Genomic DNA, 19747 nt, shown 5'->3' on the forward strand with positions numbered 1-19747 from the left:
AGATGGACTTAAAGTCTTCCTTCAACCTTAATAACTATGTTACTATGTTACTATGTAAGATGCCATAATTAGCGTCACTATCCTGCTCATCTGCATTCTGAAAAGCTCTCTGCTCACAATGAAAGAGGATGCATTGCAGTTGGAGCACAAGGACATGGATCAAGGAGCCATACAGGGTGATTGCACAAAGCCCAGCCTCATGTCATCCCAACGCGGATTGGTTGACAATGAGGAAGAGGAGGAGGAAGAACAGGAACTACTTTCATGCGCTATAGACGGGACTACAACCACAACTGTCATACCGTCTGTTCAGTGTGGATGGCCTGAGGACAGAGAACAAGAGGAAGAGGAGGAGGAGGACACCTTGGTCAGTCGTCCTGTTGGTGTGGACACGGAAGGCTTGCCTGTTACCAGTCTGGCACGCATGGCTGGCTTTATGTTGCGCTGCCTTTCCCGTGACCCTCGTATTGTCAAAATATTGGGTAGCAGTCATTACTGGCTAGTGACACTTTTAGACCCACGCTACAAGGATAAACTCAATCTCTTGTTCCAGAGGCAGACAGGTGTACCAAAATGGTGCAGTACCATAGGGCCATTGTTGCAGAGTCATTAAAAAAGTTCCCTTCTCGAAACGCAGTAGACAGAAATAACATTTCGTTGGCCAACAAAGCAGGACAGGCGACACAGACACAAGTCCACTCCAGCAGAGGCAGGGGAACACTGTCAATGTTCTGGGACAGTTTTCTTAGACCCTCTTATCACCCATGCACTGAGGCGCAGGGTAATCTCACAAGAAATGCAATCTTTTCTAAGATGCTGAGGGAGTACCTTGTTGACTGTACCAACGTCCTCCGTGATTCCTCTGTGCCTTTTAATTATTGGGTATCCAAGCTGGACACGTGGCATGAGCTGGCTTTCTATGTCATGGAGGTCCTGGCCTGCCCTGCCTCTAGCGTTTTGTCCGAGCGGGTTTTTAGTGCTGTTGGTGGCATTATCACAGATAAGCGCATTCGCCTTTCTACGGAAAATGTAGACAGGCTGACTCTTATAAATTGAATAAGGGATGGATTGGGCCTTACTTTGCGACACCACCAAATGATGACAGCGAAGCATAAACTCCAATGTAGTGTTTTTTGTGAGGTGTATTCACATACACCTCTTCACAACCAAATATGGATATACGCTTCGCGTTTTTTGCTATTTGGTGTCCTCCTTCTCCTCATTCTCACTGTTACGGCGGCGGAACACGCTTAAAAAAATATAAATAGACGTGTTCGCCGCCCGGGGTCCACCGTGCGGCAGATGGAAAAACCGCAGCTAGAAGACACAGAGCACTGTGGCGGTAATGTGCACGGGGTCCTATATCGCCCAGGTGCAATCAAGCAGTCTCTGTTAAGTGCACAGAGCTGCTCCAGGAAAAAATAGAAAAGTAACGCTGAGCCTGTTAGTAACACAGGGACTCAGCGGCACACATGCGGTAGGCAAAACCCGGAGTAGTTAAAACGTCACTACGTCCGACACCTACCGTGGTAACAAGTGTGCTGGCGTCGCAACCGCGGATGCAGAAATAAACTGCAACTGCTGCGCGGCGTGAACAGAGCCGCAAGCAAGGCGCTGCAAAGGGAAGGGGTTTCATAATAAGTCATCCACCAGTCCAAGCATCCATTACCATACACACAGCAGCAGTATGAAAATACTAGCGCATGGCGGAACAGCTATGCGCACTTTTTATAGTGTACGGGACCTTCCGAAAGTCTCCATAACCCTGAGCTGGACCAATGGAATTAGGAGCAGGACCTGAGCACCTGACTCCTGAGCTCCAATGGGAGGTTGTCCCAGGAGCATGCTCAGAGTATGGGGTGAAGGACTTAGCCTCCGGACAGAGTTGCTGAAAAGCAATCTCTTCTGCAATCTCTCCTTCAGTGGACGGATAGCAGGAGACTGCAGGATGTAAGGGTCTAGATCTCTGCATAGCCAGGGCAGAAATCTGACTCCTAACACTCAAAATCCACCACCACTTGAACACCAGGATGAACTAATTCAATCATGCTCCGGCCACTGTATGTTTTTGCAAAGGTGTTATGATGGCCGTCATCAAAATTTTAAAAAATATTTTCACCCCCAAGGGGAAATGTTTGCCAGCACATACACTAAGTGTATGGGCATTCCAAGTCTAGGAGACCCGCTCAGAGAAATTGGGCCTATTAGTGAATCAGGCCTTCCTCCAAGTCTCATCATCCACCGCCACAAGATCAAAAGGGTTTACGTGTTCCGTGCATCTACAGCCAGGGTCGAATTTGTAACAAGGGTGGGTGTTTAGGCTGTGCATCAAATACTTGCTCTGCCAAAGGTTGAGGTGTACCCCACATGGGAAATGCTTGCCAGTCCATACACTAAGTGTATGGGCATTCCAAGTCTAGGCGACCCGCTCCTTTAAATTGGGCACAGTTTTAAATCAGGCCTTCCTCCAAGTCTCATCATCCGCCGCCACTAAATAACCAGTGTTAACATGTTCCATGTTGCTACAGCCAGGGTCGAATTCCGAACAAGGGTGGGTGGTTTTGCTGGGTGTAAAATATTTGTTATGGAAAAGGTTGAGGTGTACCCCACAGGGGAAAATGTTTGACAGCCAACACACTTAGTGTATGGGCATTCCAAGTCTAGGAGACACGCTGCTTTTTAATGGGACATTTTTTGTTAATAGGCCCTCCTCCATGTTTCTTCCAAGGGGGGATTGGGGTTATTGGCGAGCATATGACTCGGTAGCAGGGCAGGCTTTGCAGTCTATGCATAAGAAAATAGAATGGAAGAACAAAATGAATAATGTGAAGTGGATTTTCCTGTGCCCATCCAGTATGTGGTTTCAAAGGCATATTGGGGTGCAGATAACTTGGCAACAGGGTAGGTCTTGCAGACAATGCTTAAGAAAATAGTTTGGGATTACGAAATGAATAATGTGAGGTGGATTTTCCAGTGGACATCCAGTACATGGCTTGAAAAGCTAATTGAGGTGCATGTAACTTTTTCAGGAAGCCCTCCTGTACCTCTCGTGAAAGGGGTATTGTGGTGCATCGTAATTCTTGGCAGCCCATCCTCTCACTGCATAGGCAATAATAGTTTAGGAAGTTTAGGAGACCCACTGATTAATAATGGCCCTTTAAGAAGATTAATTCTGCCTGATGCCCCTGTTAAAATAGGCTCTGTGACTTTTAGAGTCCCTCCTTCATAAATGAAACAAGATGTGTCTGCTTATGTGTCACACACCACATGGCCAGCTAGGGTTGTTAAATGTTACAATGACATTTCCCAGTGAATGCATTTGTCTTGGTTGAAAGCAATGCTAAAGTTGAAAAACGCTGCGTCTGAACATAACCCAAGTGGGGGAGGAACATTTTGGTCTGGGGTTAATTATTTTGCCTTATGTACAAGTCATTAACCTAGAAAGGACCTTTACATATTTCCCAGCAAAATCCGTTTTGGTTTAGTTTTGGTATGTTTTTTGGTGCACCGGTAAAAATGGCATGAAACTCTGAAAAAGTAGTTTAAAGCTGTGAACTAGGAGTCAGGAATGCTTCCAGGGGCGATCCCCATGATGTCCCTGTGTCATTTCAGCAGTGGTTCCATCATTTTCAGACGTTTTAAGACCTTTAAAGGACACTCGCGGGGAATTGCAGCAAAAATGCTATGGTGTCCCATAGACTTATATTGGGCTCGTTGTTCTGTCCGAGTACCCGAGTATTCCAATTTGTTCAACCCCAGCAATGAGCACTCGAGCACAGCTCGCCCATCACTAGTAACAAGTGGTTCAGCTCAGGGAGGGTGAAAAATCTTCGTGGGCGCCTAACCAGGTAACCCTGATTACAACTATGGTGGCGTTCCCTAATAATAGGTAAAGGAGAAACTCAGAAGATAACCCAGTTGCTACTAAATGACTATACAAAGACCTGCATTGATATTATCTCCATATGTTGTTCATATAGTGGTAGATACCAGTGCTGCAGAACATACAAGAGATCACTGCATAGTTATAGATGATGACTTACAGATGACGTTTTTTCAAATAGAATCATTTATTTTTCCGTCTTTTCCATCTTGCCCAGACAGACATGGCAACTTCTCCAGCTAGGACTCATCTGAAGAAATTACAACAGACACATTTGACTTTTCACATTTTCAGCACTTTCCCATCTATTCCCAACCTGTACAAACTCCTCATTCTGCTGTCACCCCAATGCTGAGCCTCTGCTGCCTTATGAGTACCTATTGCTGCACCTACTGTGTGGTACAAAACCAGAGCTCCTCTTAGTGCCCCACATAATAATGCCCACCACTTTGCTTCTTACAAAGTAGAATGCCTCCTCTGTGCCCTCTAGATGGTTAACCAGACCTCTAAAATATATTAATGCCCTGTTAAAGTGCCCTAGAAAACAGTGCCCACATTCCCTCCACTATAAAGACCTCCTTATTAGTAGCAACCACTATTTTATGACCCCTTTAGTAGTAGCCTACACACTATTATGGCCCCACTAGTAGAAGCCCTCACTCTATTATGGTCCCCTTAGTATTAGCCCGCACTCTATTATGGCCCCCTTAGTAAAATCCCACACTCTATTATGGCTTCCTTAGTAGTAGCCCCCACTTTATTATGCCCCTCTTAGTAGTAGCCCCACTCTATTATGACCCCTTGGTAGTAGCCCTCCCTCTATTATGGCCCCGTTTGTAGTAGCCCCACTCTATTATGGTCCCCTTGGTAGTATCCCTCCCTCTATTATGACCCCATTAGTAGTAGCCCCCACACTATTATGGCCCCCTTAGCAGTAGCCCCCACTCTATTATGGCCCCCTTAGTAGTAGCCCCCACCTTATTATGATCCCCTTAGAAATAACCCCTAGTCTATTATGGCCTCATTAGTAGTAGCCCCTACTCTATTATTGTCCCCTTGATAGTACCCCTCACTCTATTATGGCCCCCTTAGTAGAATCCCCCATACATAAAAACACAAACACACAATCTTAAAATAAAAAAATATATTAATCATATTCTTACCTAAACTCAGCTAATCCAGGAGGCAGTGGCAGGTTCTGGGCTTATGTCATTGCGCCAGGACTCTGACATCCGCTGCATGGCAAAATGATGTAATCGCATTGCTCCACCCTGGACTTTCCCATTCTGTAGACCTCAGGCCTAATGTGACTTGCGGCCTGCAAAGCAGAGAGCAGCAGTGCAGGGAGATACAATTGAGTGTAGCATATCTCTGGTTTGGCCCCTCATTGCGTGTGGCCCAGGGCAACTGCACCCCCTGCCCCCTGGTAGCTATGCTACTGGTACTGTCTATCCATGCTGTAGAATCTTGGTATGTCAGAGAAGCTAGAGTGATTCAATGTTATTAAAAAAATCTAAGGTGGGGGACGGGGTGATTTTTAAAGAAGGGAAAGAGGGACCAAGGCTGCGGTGCGCGCAGCGGTAAATTTTAGACCACGCCAGACCACACCCATTTCTCAACTAGTCACACCCATGTCCACACCCAACCACACCCATTTAGCACTGCTGATCACATTGACTGGTACTGAGTGCACAGTGGCTGGCATTATGGACACAGTGGCTGGTACTGTGGGCACTCTGACTGGTACTGAGGAAAAGAAAGAAAGAACAGATAGAGAGAAAAAAGAAACAGAGATAGAAAGAAAGGAAGCGAGAAAGAAAGAGCAGAGAGAGAAAGAAAGAGGGGAAAGAAATATAGAACAGAGAGAAAGAAAAAGAAACAGAGAGAGAAAGAAAGAGGGGACAGAAAAAAGAACAGAGAGAGAAACAAAAGAAAGAGGGGAAAGAAAGAACAGAGAGGGAGAGAGAAGGAAAGAGGGGAAAGAAAGAACATAGAGAGAAAGAAAGAAAGAGGGGAAAGAAAGAACAGAGAGAAAGAAAGAATGAAAGAAAGAAAGAGGAAAGAAAGAAAGAACAGAGAGGGAGAGAGAAAGAAAGAGGGGAAAGAAAGGAGAAAGAAAGAGAACGAGGGGAAAGAAAGAATAGAGGGAGAGAAAGAAAGAAAGAACGGAGAGAAAGAAAGAAAGAAAGAAAGAAAGAGGGGAAAGAGAACAGAGAGAGAAAGAAAGAACAGAGAGGGAGAGAGAAAGAAAGATGGGAAAGAAAGAACAGAGAGAAAGAAAGAAAGAAAGAAAGAGGGGAAAGAAAGAACAGAGAGAAAAAATAAAGAACAGAGAGGGAGAGAGAAACAAAGATGGGAAAGAAAGGAGAGAGAAAGAAAGAAAGAGAGAACAAGGGGAAAGAAAGAACAGAGAGAAAGAAAGAAGTAAAGAAGTAATGAAATAAAGAAAGAACAGAGAGAAAGAAAGAAAGAGGGGTAAAGAGCAGAGAAAGAAAGAGCAGAGAGTGAAAGAAATAAAGAACAGAGAGAGAAAGAAAGAGGGGAAAGAAAGAAAGAACAGAGAGAAAGAGAGAGGGGAAAGAAAGAACAGAGAGATAGAGTGAAAGAAAGATGGGAAATAAAGAACAGAGAGAGAGAAAAAAAGAAAGAGAAAGAACCGAGAGAGAGAAAGAAAGAACAGAGAGAGAAAGAAAGAACAGAGAGAAAGAAAGGAAGAACAGAGAGAGAAGGAAAGAACAGAGCAAAAGAAAGAGAAAGAGAGGGAAAGAAAGAAAGAACAGAGAGAGAAGGAAAGAAAGAGGGAAAAGAAAGAACGAACAGAGAAAGAGAAAGAAAGAGGGGAAAGAAAGAACAGAGAAAGAAAGAGAAAGAACAGAGAGAGATAGAAAGAGTGGACAGAAAAAAAGAACAGAGAGAGAAAAAAAGAAAGAGGGGAAAGAAAGAACAGAGAGAGAGAGAAAGAACATAGAGAGAGAAAGAAAGAAAGAACAGAGAGAGAAAGAAAGAACATAGTGATAGATAGAAAGAAAGAACAGAGAGAGAAAGAAAGAGGGGAAAGAAAGAGCAAAAAGAGAAAGGAAGAGGGGAAAGAAAGAAAGAAGAGAGAGAAAGAAAGAAGAGATAGAGAGAAATAAAGAGAGGAAAGAAAGATCAGAGGGAGAAAGAAGTAAAGAAAGAAAGAAATAAACAAAGAACAAAGAGAGAGAGAGAGAAAGAGGGGAAAGTAAGAACATAGTGATAGAAAGAAAGAACAGACAGAGAAAGAAAGATTAGAGAGAGAAAGAAAGAGGGGAAAGAAAGAAAGAAAGAGCAGAGAGAAAGAAAGAAGAGCGAGAGAGAAATAAAGAGAGGAAAGAAAGAACAGAGAGAAAAAGAAGTAAAGAAAGAAAGAAATAAACAAAGAACAGAGAGAAAGAAAGATAGAGGCAAAGAGAACAGATAGGGAAAGAAAGAGCAGAGAGGGAAAGAAAGAGAGAACAGAGAGAGAGAAAGAAAAAAAGAACAGAGAGAGAGAAAGAAAGAACAGAGAAAGAGAAAGAAAGATTAGAGAAAGAACAGAGAGAGAAAAAGAAAGATTAGAGAGGGAAAGAAAAAATAGAGAGAGAAAGAAACAGAGAGAAAGAAAGAGTCAATAAAGATACTATAGCAGCCCAGCTCCCATTGTAATGCCCACCTGAGCCTCCCAGTGCAGGACATATCATGATCTGCTCACATGGCCGACATCCCCTGAGTCCAAGGCGATCCCACTGTCCACGCTGTCGTAGGAGGTCACGGTGATGGATCTGAAGCATTCCCTGAAGTGCCTCCATGGTTCTGTCACAATCTCCTCCCGAAATTACCTAATTTCCAGTCAGCTTCTAACACGTCTCTTCCGGTGGAATGTCACGTGTGAATTTTAAAGTGCTCCTGGGGCTCTGCCGTGTACTCCTATGTCCACGGGAAAAGTAAGCTCCCTGCTGGGGCAATGGGGCAGACTCTCTCTCAAAATCGGGACTGTCCCACTGAATCCGGGACGGTTGGGAGGTATGAATGCTCCCCACCATACACCTTGGACTCGCATGGCTCCACACACCTCATACACACACGGTTCTGCTTTGTATGCCTCGTACACACATGGCTCCTCTCCGTACACCTCGCACACACACTGCTCCACTCAGTACACACATGGCTCCACTCTGTACATCTTGTACACATGCTGCTCCGTTCCGTACACCTCTCCGCTCCGTACACATATGGCTCCGCTCTGTACACCTCATACACACGTGGCTCTGCTCTGTACACCTCATACATACATGGCTCCGCTCTGTAAGCCTCGTACACACACGGCTCCACTCCATACACCTTGTACACACATGGCTCCGCTCCGTACACCCCTTACACACAGCTCTGCTCTGTACACCTCGTACACACATGGCCCCGCTCCGTACACCTCGTACACACGCGGCTACGCTCCGTACACCTCGTACACATGCGGCTCTCCTCCGTACACCTTACACATGCGTGGCTCTGCTCTGTACACCTCATACACGCATAGCTCTGCTCCATACACCTCGTACATGTGTGACTCCACTCCATAACCTCGTACACGCCTGGCTCCGCTCTGTACATCTCGAACACATGTGGCTCGGCTCCGTACACCTTGTACACACACGGCTCTGCTACACCCTGTAAACCACTCCTGACCCCAGACATAAACTTCCCCTCATCCAGCACAATGACAACCAGCATTGCAGAGTCCTGCATACACTGAGGCCCCTGATTATGTGACCCCCGGACTCCTCCCCTCCTGTGACCTCATCACAGGTCCTGTGCACACAGAGCAGCCCAGCGACGTCATTGTTGGGATTTATCAGTGAGGGGCTGCGGTAGCCGGTGGGTCTCTCTGGGAGGGCGAGGATGGGGTCGGTGCATGAGGGGGCGTGGCGGCTCAGTGCAATGCGGGGAAAATAAGCTCCCAGGCGGGACAGCGGGTGGAGGGGTCAAAATCAGGACTGTCCTGCCAGATTCGGGACGGTTGGGAGATATGCATGTATAAGTAATACTGTCACGTGTACAGTAAATGTATGATCATTCACTACACATTCTAAATGCAAACGTTCTTCAAATTCTAATTGCTTTCATCTTTGCCCACCATACAAGATTAAAGTATTCAGCACTACTATTGCCTCTGACTAATTATTTGGCAAGAAGAATACATGAAATTCTAGTATTTCCCAAGAGAAATTCTGAAGGCGCAGTTTACAATATTAGGTAATACAATAGTATTCTGCGAAACCTTAAACTTCACTGTTATTGTAAAACTTTTTGAGAAGTGAAATGATGTAATCTTATGAAAGCGTAGGTCACGTTTATAAGAATCCTTTTACCATTCAACTCAGCAATGTTAACAGATAAGGAGCTCTCAAAGCTAAGCATTGTCAACAATGTGTTAGGGTCTCACCTGGTAAGGTAGATTCTCTAAGCCAGGGGTGGGGAACCTTTTTTCTGACAGGTTGTCATTTGGATATTTATATCATCATTCGTATAAAATTAACAGTTTGAAATGTATTCTACTGTATTTGGTCAAACAATTAACTCACCCCCTAATGTGACAGCTGAAGCTGCTTCTCTTTGGCGAGACATGAGATGTTAGGTAGTAGTGATGATGCTACTACTCACAACATAACTTTAAAGCATGATTAATCCATTCCCATGCTTAATGGTTGACAAGATGTTTTTTTCCTGAAATTCTCTGCCATTTTGTCTTTACACATACCTTTGATCATTGTCGCCAAAGAGTTCTATTTTAACCTCATCGGTCAACAAACTTGTTTCGAAAATGCATCAGGTTTGTTTAAGATGTTATTTTTCATACTTCTCATGCTAAATTTTGCGGTGAGGTCGCAGGAGAGATTTTTTTCTGATGACTCTTCCATGAAGGTCATATTTGTGCAGGTGTTGCTGACAAGTAGAACAATGTACCACAACTCCATATTCTGCAAAATCGTTCTGAAGGTCTTTTACAGTCAAGCAGGGGTTCTAATTTGCTTCTCTAGCAAACCTAAGAGCAGCCATAACTGAAATTTTGCTTGGTCTTCTAGACGTTATCTTGACTTTCACGGTTCATGTTAACTGCCATTTCTTAATTACATTTCGAAGTGAGGAAAGGGCAACTTGAAAACGCTTTGATATCTTCTTTATCCTTCTCCTGCTTTTTGGCCTCCATGATTTTCATTTTCCAAGTGCAAGGTAGCTGCTTAGAAGAACCCATGGCTGCTGTTTTATGGCACAAGGTTAGATGAGGGTGGGCTTTTATTTATTTATTTATGGGAACTTTGCATAATCTGGCCTTTCCTAACAATGATAGTGAACAAACCATAACCCAAACGGACTAATTAAGTTCTGAAACCTTGGTCAAAGTTATCTGAGCAGAAAAATCTCCAAGAATGCCCAATCATTCACAGTTGCCTCATTTTCCTTTTTCTAATTTCTAAAATGTAAAACTAAAAAAATAAATAATGTATGTGCACCAGCGGCTGAAATCTGTAATATGGGGAGATATATGAATGGGCCGGATGGAGACATATGGGGGGCAGGATGTAAACATATGGGGGCAGGATGGAGACATATGAGCGGGCAGGATGGGGACATATGGAGGGGCAGGATGGAGACATGTGGGGGGGTAGGAAGGAGACATATGTGGGAACAGGGTGGAGACATATGGGTGCAGAATGGAGACATATTGGGCCAGGAAGGGAGAACATATGGTGAGGGGCAGGATGGGAGTACAAATGGGGGACAGGATGGGAGAACATATGGGGGGGCATGAAGGCGACATATGGGGAGGGGGCAGGATGGAGACATATGGGGCCAGTATTGGAGGACATATGGGAGCAAGATAGAGACACATGGGGGCCAGGATGGGGGAAGCTATTATAGGAAGGTGCCAGGATATAGGACATTATTACTGTAGGGGCTAATTAAGGGATATTATTGCTGATCTGATGGATTTTATTTTTGAGGATACTGTTTTCAGTGGGTGAGAGGTCCTGTTACCGTGCACTGTCACTTTTTTCTTCATCTGGCGTATTGTAGAAGGTGGGAAAAATTGGGGAATTTGCTCTAGATAACTATGTTATTTTCTTCAGAGATGAGTCCTATCTGGAAGAAGTGATGGTGATCTGTGCTGGATGAAGAAGCAAATCAAAGATGAATATCTTCAACTAGAGATTTCACTGGTGAGTCATTGTGTTACCTGTACAGTGACACTATACACTATTTACTATATGCAGAGCTCTTGTGTATAATGTGACCGGTGAGTCAATGTGTTACCTGTACACTGACATTATATAACATATACAGAGCTCCTATGCCCTATATCAGACCGCCCCTTCCTATGCTCAGGGCCTAAGTATTGTGTTGCTTCTCTGCATGGCTGCTTGGTCTGTGGGGTTGCTCCCTCTATTCTGTGCCCTTGCGCTCTGCTCTGTCGTGCGTCTCTGCACACGCTCCATGCTCGTATTCAGTCTCGTCTTGTGCTTTGTCTCGTGTTGTCCTCCGTGCTCTGTTTGCCTTTGCTATGTCTTCTTGTTATGTCCGTTCTGAATCTGTCCCTGGCGTGTCTCCTACACGTGCAGGCTCTGTTCTGTACCCTGTCCCTGGCGTGTCTCTACACATGCAGGCCTCGCTCTGTGTCTGTCCCTGGTGTGTCTCCTACACGTGCAGGCTATGTTCTGTACCCTGTCCCTGGCGTGTCTCTACACGTGCAGGCCTCACTCTGTGTCTGTCCCTGGCGTGTCTCCTACACGTACAGGCTCCGCTCTGTACCCTGTCTAATCCCAAGGTTCTCCCTTGGCCCGGCTCTGGGCTTCGGCCTACGCTCCGCTGCTAGACTCTTTCCCTGTCTCTGATGTGTCTGTCTACATGTGCAGGCCTCCGTTCTGTGCTCTGTCCCTGGCGTGCCCCTTGGTACGCGCAGGACTCGCCTAGTACCTTGCCCTGGCATGTCCTTTGCATGCACAGGGTCCTGTCTTCTACTCTATGCCTTGTCTCTGATACTTCGTGCGCTCTTGCACTTTTCGCACTAGGCTTTGCCATGCTGTCTGCATGCGTCTCTGTCCTGTATCTTTGCCTAGCCCTGCCTTGTGGCTCCGTGCCCCCGTGCACGTGCCTGGTCGCCTGTGCCTGCCTGGTGTGCCTCTAGCCGTGCTCGCCTGTGTGCCTCAGCCGTGCCCCGTCCAGTGCTATAGTGGTTACCGGCTGCGTGGCCGCAGCGGTGCTGCCTCTAGTCATGCCGGCCTGCTTATGCCATCGTTGGTACCACCTGCCGGTGCCCCCAGCTGTGGTCTCCGTGCTCCCTTGCACGCACGCTGGTTCTCCCACTGTGCCTTTTCGTGCTACTCTTGCACAAAGCCTTTTGCCTCTTTTGCTCTGCTCTGAACCCTAGTTTGCCTGCCGGATTCCATAGCCTGCCGACCGCTGCCAGAGGTCCGGACCTAGATGACTGCGGCCTGATGTCCGGAGCTGATGTCCGTAGCCTGATTCCTGGACCCTGTCGGTCGATGCCAGCACCCCGGATTCCGATGCCATTGAACCCGTCCCTGGCAAGCCCTCGCACACACAGGCCACCGTCCCTGTGCTCCTCCCTGGCGTGCCCTCGCATGCGCAGGCCTCCATCCTTGTAGCCGTCCCTGGCATGCCCCTTGGCATGTGCAGGTCTCCGTTCTGTGAATCTGATCCTGGCGTGTCTCCTTGCACACACCCTGTTTTGTCTCCTAGTTTGTCTGCCGGATTCCTGAAGCCAGCTGACTACTGCTGGAGGTCTGGAGCCAGATGTCTACACTCTGATGCCTGGACCCTGTCAGCCTTTGCCAGTCTTCCGGAGTCCGATTCCTCGCACCCTGCCTTGGACTTTGGCGTGCCCTCGCACGCACCTTGCTATATGGATTCTGTGTGTTCACGTTTTGCACCTGTTTTACCTTGAAGAGTTCCTCATGCCTTGGACCTCGGCGTGCCCTTGCACGCATCTTGCTTTGTGTTCTTTGTGTGTTCACCTTTGCACCTGTTGTACCCTGAAGTGTTCCTGAATGAAGTTTACTTGAACTAATGCCTTGTCTCGTCTTGTCTTGCTTCCTGAGCCGGCCATCTGGTCCAGAAGCCGTGGTGGCTCACCTCCTTGGTCTTGCCCCTGACAGTCCCTGTATAGGGGTGGTTCCTCACTAGGTCAGCTCGCCCTAGGTGGGTGGGTGCCACGGCCCAGAGGGTCCACTCATTCAAAGAAAAACGACTCAGCGTAAGCTGACACTCGTCACAGAATACTCAGGCCATGGACTCCACTGGTACCTCGGCTACCTGTCTGATGAAGAATCTGATCTGGTCTATGTCTTCTGAACTCGCTTGGAAAATGGTGGTACCCCGGCCACTCTTCTGATGTGAATCAGACCCGGCCCCTGTCCTCTGAACTCGTTTTGGAAATGATGGCAGCCAGAGTAAGAAGACTTGCTTGTCTACCTGCATTCCTCCTGGATCCCCATGTCTCGTCCACGGCTCCTGTGTCTTGACCGCTGCAGGTGTCCGTTTCAGATGTCGGATCAACGTTGTTGGAGTGGTTTGTACTAACTCTGGATTCGGCCGAAGAATTTTTTTTTTCTTCTTTCCAGCCCCGGTAAGAGAGGGCTTAAGTATGGGGGTACTGTCATGTCCCCCATGTCTGTCATGTCCGCCATGTCTGTTTTGCCTCATGACCCCTGGAGCGGTGTGCACGCGCATCTCATGTCTGCTATCCTGCATGATCCCTAGAGCAGTGTGCACACTAACCTCATGTCTGTGGAGCTGCAGGATGCCTGCGTTTCTGCTCTGCCTTCTGTGATCATCTCGTCATGTCTAGAATCCCTGATCATTTGTCCTTCCTATGTTCTAGCATAGGCTGGTTCTGCATTCGTTTCTGCATGTCTGAAACCCTGATTATGTGACCTTTCCTAGGATCCTGCACTGTCCGGTTCTGTAATCATCCCTGCATGTCTGGAATCCTGATCATGTGACTGCGCTCTACGATCCTAGAGTATTGAACTGGAAGCTCTTCCCTGGTCCTGACCCGGAAGTGGTGGTGCTATGCCCTATATCAGACCGCCCCTTCCTATGCTCAGGGCCTGAGTAATGTGTTGCTTCTCTGCATGGCTGCTTGGTCTGTGGGGTTGCTCCCTCTATTCTGTGCCCTTGCACTCTGCTCTGTCCTGCGTCTCTGCACATGCTCCGTGCTCGTATTCCGTCTCTTGTCTTGTGCTTTGTCTCGTGTTGTCCTCCATGCTCTGTTTGCTTTCGCTATGTCTTCTTGTTATGTCAATTCTGAATCTGTCCCTGGCGTGTCACCTACATGTGCAGGCTCCGTTCTGTACCCTGTCCCTGGCGTGTCTCTACACGTGCAGGCCTTGCTCTGTGTCTGTCCCTGGCGTGCCTCCTACACGTGCAGGCTCCGTTCTATACCATGTCCCTGGCGTGTCTCTACACATGCAGGCCTCGCTCTCTGTCTGTCCCTGGCGTGTCTCCTACACGTATAGGCTCCACTCTGTACCCTGTCTAGTCTCAAGGTTCTCCCTTGGCCCGGCTCTGGGATTCGGCCTACGCTCCGCTGCTAGACTCTTTCCCTGTCTCTGACGTGTCTGTCTACACGTGCAGGCCTCTGTTCTGTGCTCTGTCCCTGGCATGCCCCTTGGTATGCGCAGGACTTGCCTTGTACTTTGCCCTGGCATGTCCTTTGCATGCGCAGGGTCCTATCTTCTACTCTATGCCTTGTCTCTGATACTTCGTGCGCTCTTGCACTTTTCGCACTTGGCTTTGCCGTGCTGTCTGCACGCATCTCTGTCCTGTATCTTTGCCTAGCCCTGCCTTGTGGCTCTGTGCCTCCGTGCACGTGCCTGGTCGCCTTTTGCCTGCCTGATGTGCCTCAGCCGTGCAGCCTCTTGCCATGCTCGCCTGTGTGCCTCAGCCATGCCCCTGTCCAGTGCTATAGTGGTTACTGGCTGCGTGGCCACAGCGGTGCCGCCTCTAGTCATGCCCGCCTGCTTATGCCATCATCGGTACCACCTGCCGGTGCCCCCAGCTGTGGTCTCCGTGCTCCCTTAAACACACGCTGGTTCTCGCACTGTGCCTTTTCGTGCTACTCTTGCACAAAGCATTTTGCCTCTTTTGCTCTGCTCTGAACCCTAGTTTGCCTACCGGATTCCATAACCTGCCGACCGCTGCCAGAGGTCCGGACCTAGATGACTGCGGCCTGATGTCCGGAGCTGATGTCCGTAGCCTGATTCATGGACCCTGTTGGTTGATGCCAGCACCCCGGATTCCGATGCCATTGAACCCGTCCCTGGCAAGCCCTCGCACGCGCAGGCCACAGTCCCTGTGCTACTCCCTGGCGTGCCCTCACACGCACAGGCCTCTGTCCTTGTACCCGTCCCTGGCATGCCCCTCGGCATTCGCAGGTCTCCGTTCTGGGAATCTGATCCTGGCGTGTCTCCTTGCACGCACCCTGTTTTGTCTCCTAGTTTGTCTGCCGGATTCCTGAAGCCAGCTGACTACTGCCGGAGGTCTGGAGCCAGAAGTCTACACTCTGATGCCTGGACCCTATCAGCCCCTGCCAGTCTTCCGGAGTCCGATTCCTCGCACCCTGCCTTGGACTTTGGCGTGCCCTGGCATGCACCTTGTTATATGGATTCTGTGTGTTCACGTTTTGCACCTGTTTTACCTAGAACAGTTCCTCATGCTTTGGACCTCGGCGTGCCCTTGTACGCATCTTGCTTTGTGTTCTTTGTGTGTTCACCTTTGCACCTGTTGTACCCTGAAGTGTTCCTGAATGAAGTTTACTTGAACTAATGCCTTGTCTCGTCTTGTCTTGCTTCCTGAGCCGGCCATCTGGTCCAGCAGCCGTGGTGGCTCACCTCCTTGGTCTTGCCCCTGACACTCCCTGTATAGGGGGTGGTTCCTCACTAGGTCAGCTCGCTCTAGGTGGGTGGGTGCCACGGCCCAGAGGGTCCACTCATTCAAAGAAAAACGTCTCAGCGTAAGCTGACGCTCGTCACAGTTTCATTGGTAAATTCAAAAAAGTTCATTTTTTTCTCATTAATGTACACTCTCCACCCCATCTTGACTGAAAAAAACAGAAATGTAGAATTTTTTTCAACAAAAACTGAAATATCAAGTGGTCATAAGTAGAGTTGAGTGACTTTTGTTTTTTTAGGGTCGCGTTTCGTTTCGTGAAACCCGACTTTTCCAAAAGTCGGGTCGAGCAAGATCGTCCGATTATAGGGAAAAGTCGGGGTCGTCCCGAAACACGAAACCCAATGTAAGTCAATGGGGAATAAAAGTCGGCAGTGAGAGGAGGACAGGAAACACACCTACAGTGCCCATTTGAATGCCAAAAGCATCAATTCTTCTTACTTAAGCTTGTCAACCTTAATTAACTTCATAATACAAGTTACGCACTGAAAAATGGGGGTTATTTGGCTACAGTTGTGGGGGGGAGGGCTGGCTACAGGTTTTCATGTGCCCTGGGCGAAAGAGCGCCCCTTTAACACATACCACAACTCATCATGCTCCGATACGGCAGAGAAATAGCGGTATAGTACAATGAAAAATACTTCACTTTTTACATCTCATGACGAGGCCCATCTGTTTCTCCATACAGAATCATTGGTCCCATATAATGTTTGAAACAGTATATGATGAGCTCCACATAATGCTACAGTATATGTTGGTCCCCATGGATGAAGTTCCACTGTCTTATGGGCCCAAATAATGCTCCAAACATAATGGGCCCCATTTCTAATGCTCTAGTGTATAATGGGCCCTGTAAATGCTGCTCCAGTGTCTGATGTCCACCTTTGGAATGTTCCAGTGTATGGTGGGCCCCATCTATCATTCTCCAGAGTATAGTGCTCCCCAAAAATTGCTGTCCCAACATTGAAAACAATCAAATAAGTCTCCTCGCTATGGAATCCATGTACTAGTCTGGACTCCTCGTCGTCCCCATCTTCCATCTCACTGCACAGTATTTCAACCTTGCAAGTGCTGTGATCCTGAGCAAGCAGGGGGGGCCCACTCGTTGGCGACAGCACTGGCACAGGGCCCCTGATAGTACGGTGGTGTGTCTGACGGCGGGTGGGCCGAACCTGCACTTTCATCTGCAGCTTCCTCTTTGTCACCGTGTAAGATGGAACTGTGTATGGGAAGGGTAACCTGAGTTTCATCAGGGTCAGATTCAGGCCATGTAGTGTGCGAGGGGAATGTAGTGGTCTGGGTCAATGTACCAGCAGATTCATCGAGCAGTGGCTGAGCATCAGTGCACTTGTGTCGCCCCCAGGAGTACGATCGCCACAGTGGCATTACCTTCCTCCTAGGGAGTGTGATGTCATGCTTGGGAGCAACGAACGATCTCTCTAGCAGGTTAACTGATTGGGCGGCGTTATTCCCACGAGTCATGACCCTCCAAACAGCGTTCATGAAGGCAAAGTGTTTGTTTTACGTGGGCAGTATGGTTGCAAAGCTGAACCTTAAAGGAATGTCCAGAAGGGCACCACCAGGAGTGGAGCCTACGGTTAAATTCGACTCCACCTGGGAAACCTCAAACATGCCAGCTACAGAACAGATGCACACATTGCAAGCTTAATTCCGTTAACGAACGAGACTCCGTCATGCCCCGCGGTCCGAGTCCGGCTTACTAGAGGGACACGTGAGGCTCTGGCACATGAGATTGGCCAATAACTGGTGTGTCATGCCCTTACATGTCCGTGGCTGCATGTGCGCTACACTGAAAAGGCCAGCGTTTGTCGCTTACAGGTGCAGATAACCCGCTGAACAACGTTAGTGATGGGGATCACTGATTACAATTATTACCCGCGAACAATGATTTCCCAGTAAGTGCAGGTCAACTGCAGTTCCGGAATTAGGCCTAACCGTCATTCCTGAAAAAATGAAAAACTTACGTGTGCAAACCACAGGTGCTGTAGCTTGCTTAACAGCTCGCCAGCCGTTCTCACGCCCAGTATGGATTACACGTGATTGCACAAAGGTGAGAAAGGGTACCGTATCCCCAGATAACATGTATGGATAGCGTACACATTCAAAATATATGTCTCAGGAGGCAGGCTCAGACGGTGTTAGGCCCAGTATGGATTGCACGTGATTGCACAAAGGTTAGAAAGGGTACCGTATCCCCGGATAACATGTATGGATAGCGTACACATTCAAAATATATGTCTATACATCAGGAGGCAGGCTCAGACGGTGTTAGGCTGGTTTCACATTTGCGTTTTTTTGCGCTTGAAAAAAACGCATACGTGCGCATGCATTTTTTTCCCCTATATTTAACATGGGCGCACTTACGTGCGCGCTGGCATGCGCACGTATGCATTTTTCATGCGCTGCGATTTTTTTGGGGTGTGCGTTTGTATTTTACAGACGCTACATGTTGCATTTTTTGGTCCGCCCAAGCACTGCAAAAAAGCGCATGCGCACGTATGCGCACGTTTTGCGCTAAAAATGGCCATTATGGCCTATGGATGCGCATACGTGCGCACTGGCATGCGCATGTATGCGTTTTTTTAGCGCTGCGTTTTTTTGGTGGTGTCCACTAGTTGTACTAGTTATAAAATTCTAAAGTCTAAAAAAAAAGTCTATATAAAGGAGGTGCCTGCCAAAACTCTGCCACTACTACACTGACAGATTGGAGAGCAGACAGTCAACAAGGAACCCATCAGCGTCAAGAATGTGAGTATTATTACATCATATGCCTGTCCTTTTAAATTATGTATGTACTAATGATTTTTATTATTTTTACATGCAGTATGTCTTCAGAATCAGAATATTCCCCATCGCAGCAGGAATTGGCGCAAGCAGACCGTGAGGTGATTATTTTCGTGCATCTGGTAAGTATATCTGCTGCTACTCCAAATCTCTTACGTTTTTTTCAACTTTTTTAAGACATCATCATCATCATCTTCTGCGGATGGGACTACTGAGGGCGAAGAGCAGGAGCAGCGAAGCCAAGTCCCGGTGGTGATACGGAATGTATGTATCAAATGATTTGTAATGTTCTTTATTTTTTATCTTCTATTTTTACTCTTTTTTATGTTTCTTTTTTTGTAACTTTTTATTCAATTTAAATTTGATTATTCTAATGAATGTGTTTTGTCTAGGTTCCACAACGGGATGAAGACATCTACCTGGATAATGAGCAGCTCATCAGCCTGGTCCAGGAGCGTGCGCCGTTGTGGGACAGCCGTGACCGGCTGTACAAGGACAATGTGGTGACCCGGCGGCTCTGGAATGAGGTGGCCGCAGCGTTGATGGATGGCTGGGACAGCGCCACAGCATCCTCCAAAAAGGCGTTTAGTGAGTATTTCCCTGCTCTGTATTGTGCCGCAGTGACTGTTGTCCTTGACGGCACTGTTGGGTTTCGTGCTAGGTATATTCTAGCAGGAAACCCAACAGTGTCATCGGGCTCTACAGTGACTGCTTTGAGTATTGTATTGCTGTATTGTGCCGCAGTGACTGTTGTCCTTGACGGCACTGTTGGGTTTCGTGCTAGGTATATTCTAGCAGGAAGCCCAACAGTGTCATCGGGCTCTACAGTGACTGCTTTGAGTATTGTATTGCTGTATTGTGCCGCAGTGACTGTTGTCCTTGACGGCACTGTTGGGTTTCGTGCTAGGTATATTCTAGCAGGAAACCCAACAGTGTCATCGGGCTATACAGTGACTGCTTTGAGTATTGTATTGCTGTATTGTGCCGCAGTGACTGTTGTCCTTGACGGCACTGTTGGGTTTCGTGCTAGGTATATTCTAGCAGGAAACCCAACAGTGTCATCGGGCTCTACAGTGACTGCTTTGAGTATTG

Source organism: Dendrobates tinctorius, unplaced genomic scaffold (genome assembly GCF_039654945.1).
Source record: "Dendrobates tinctorius isolate UK_male_01 unplaced genomic scaffold, ASM3965494v1 ptg000069l, whole genome shotgun sequence".
NCBI classification, from domain to species: domain Eukaryota; kingdom Metazoa; phylum Chordata; class Amphibia; order Anura; family Dendrobatidae; genus Dendrobates; species Dendrobates tinctorius.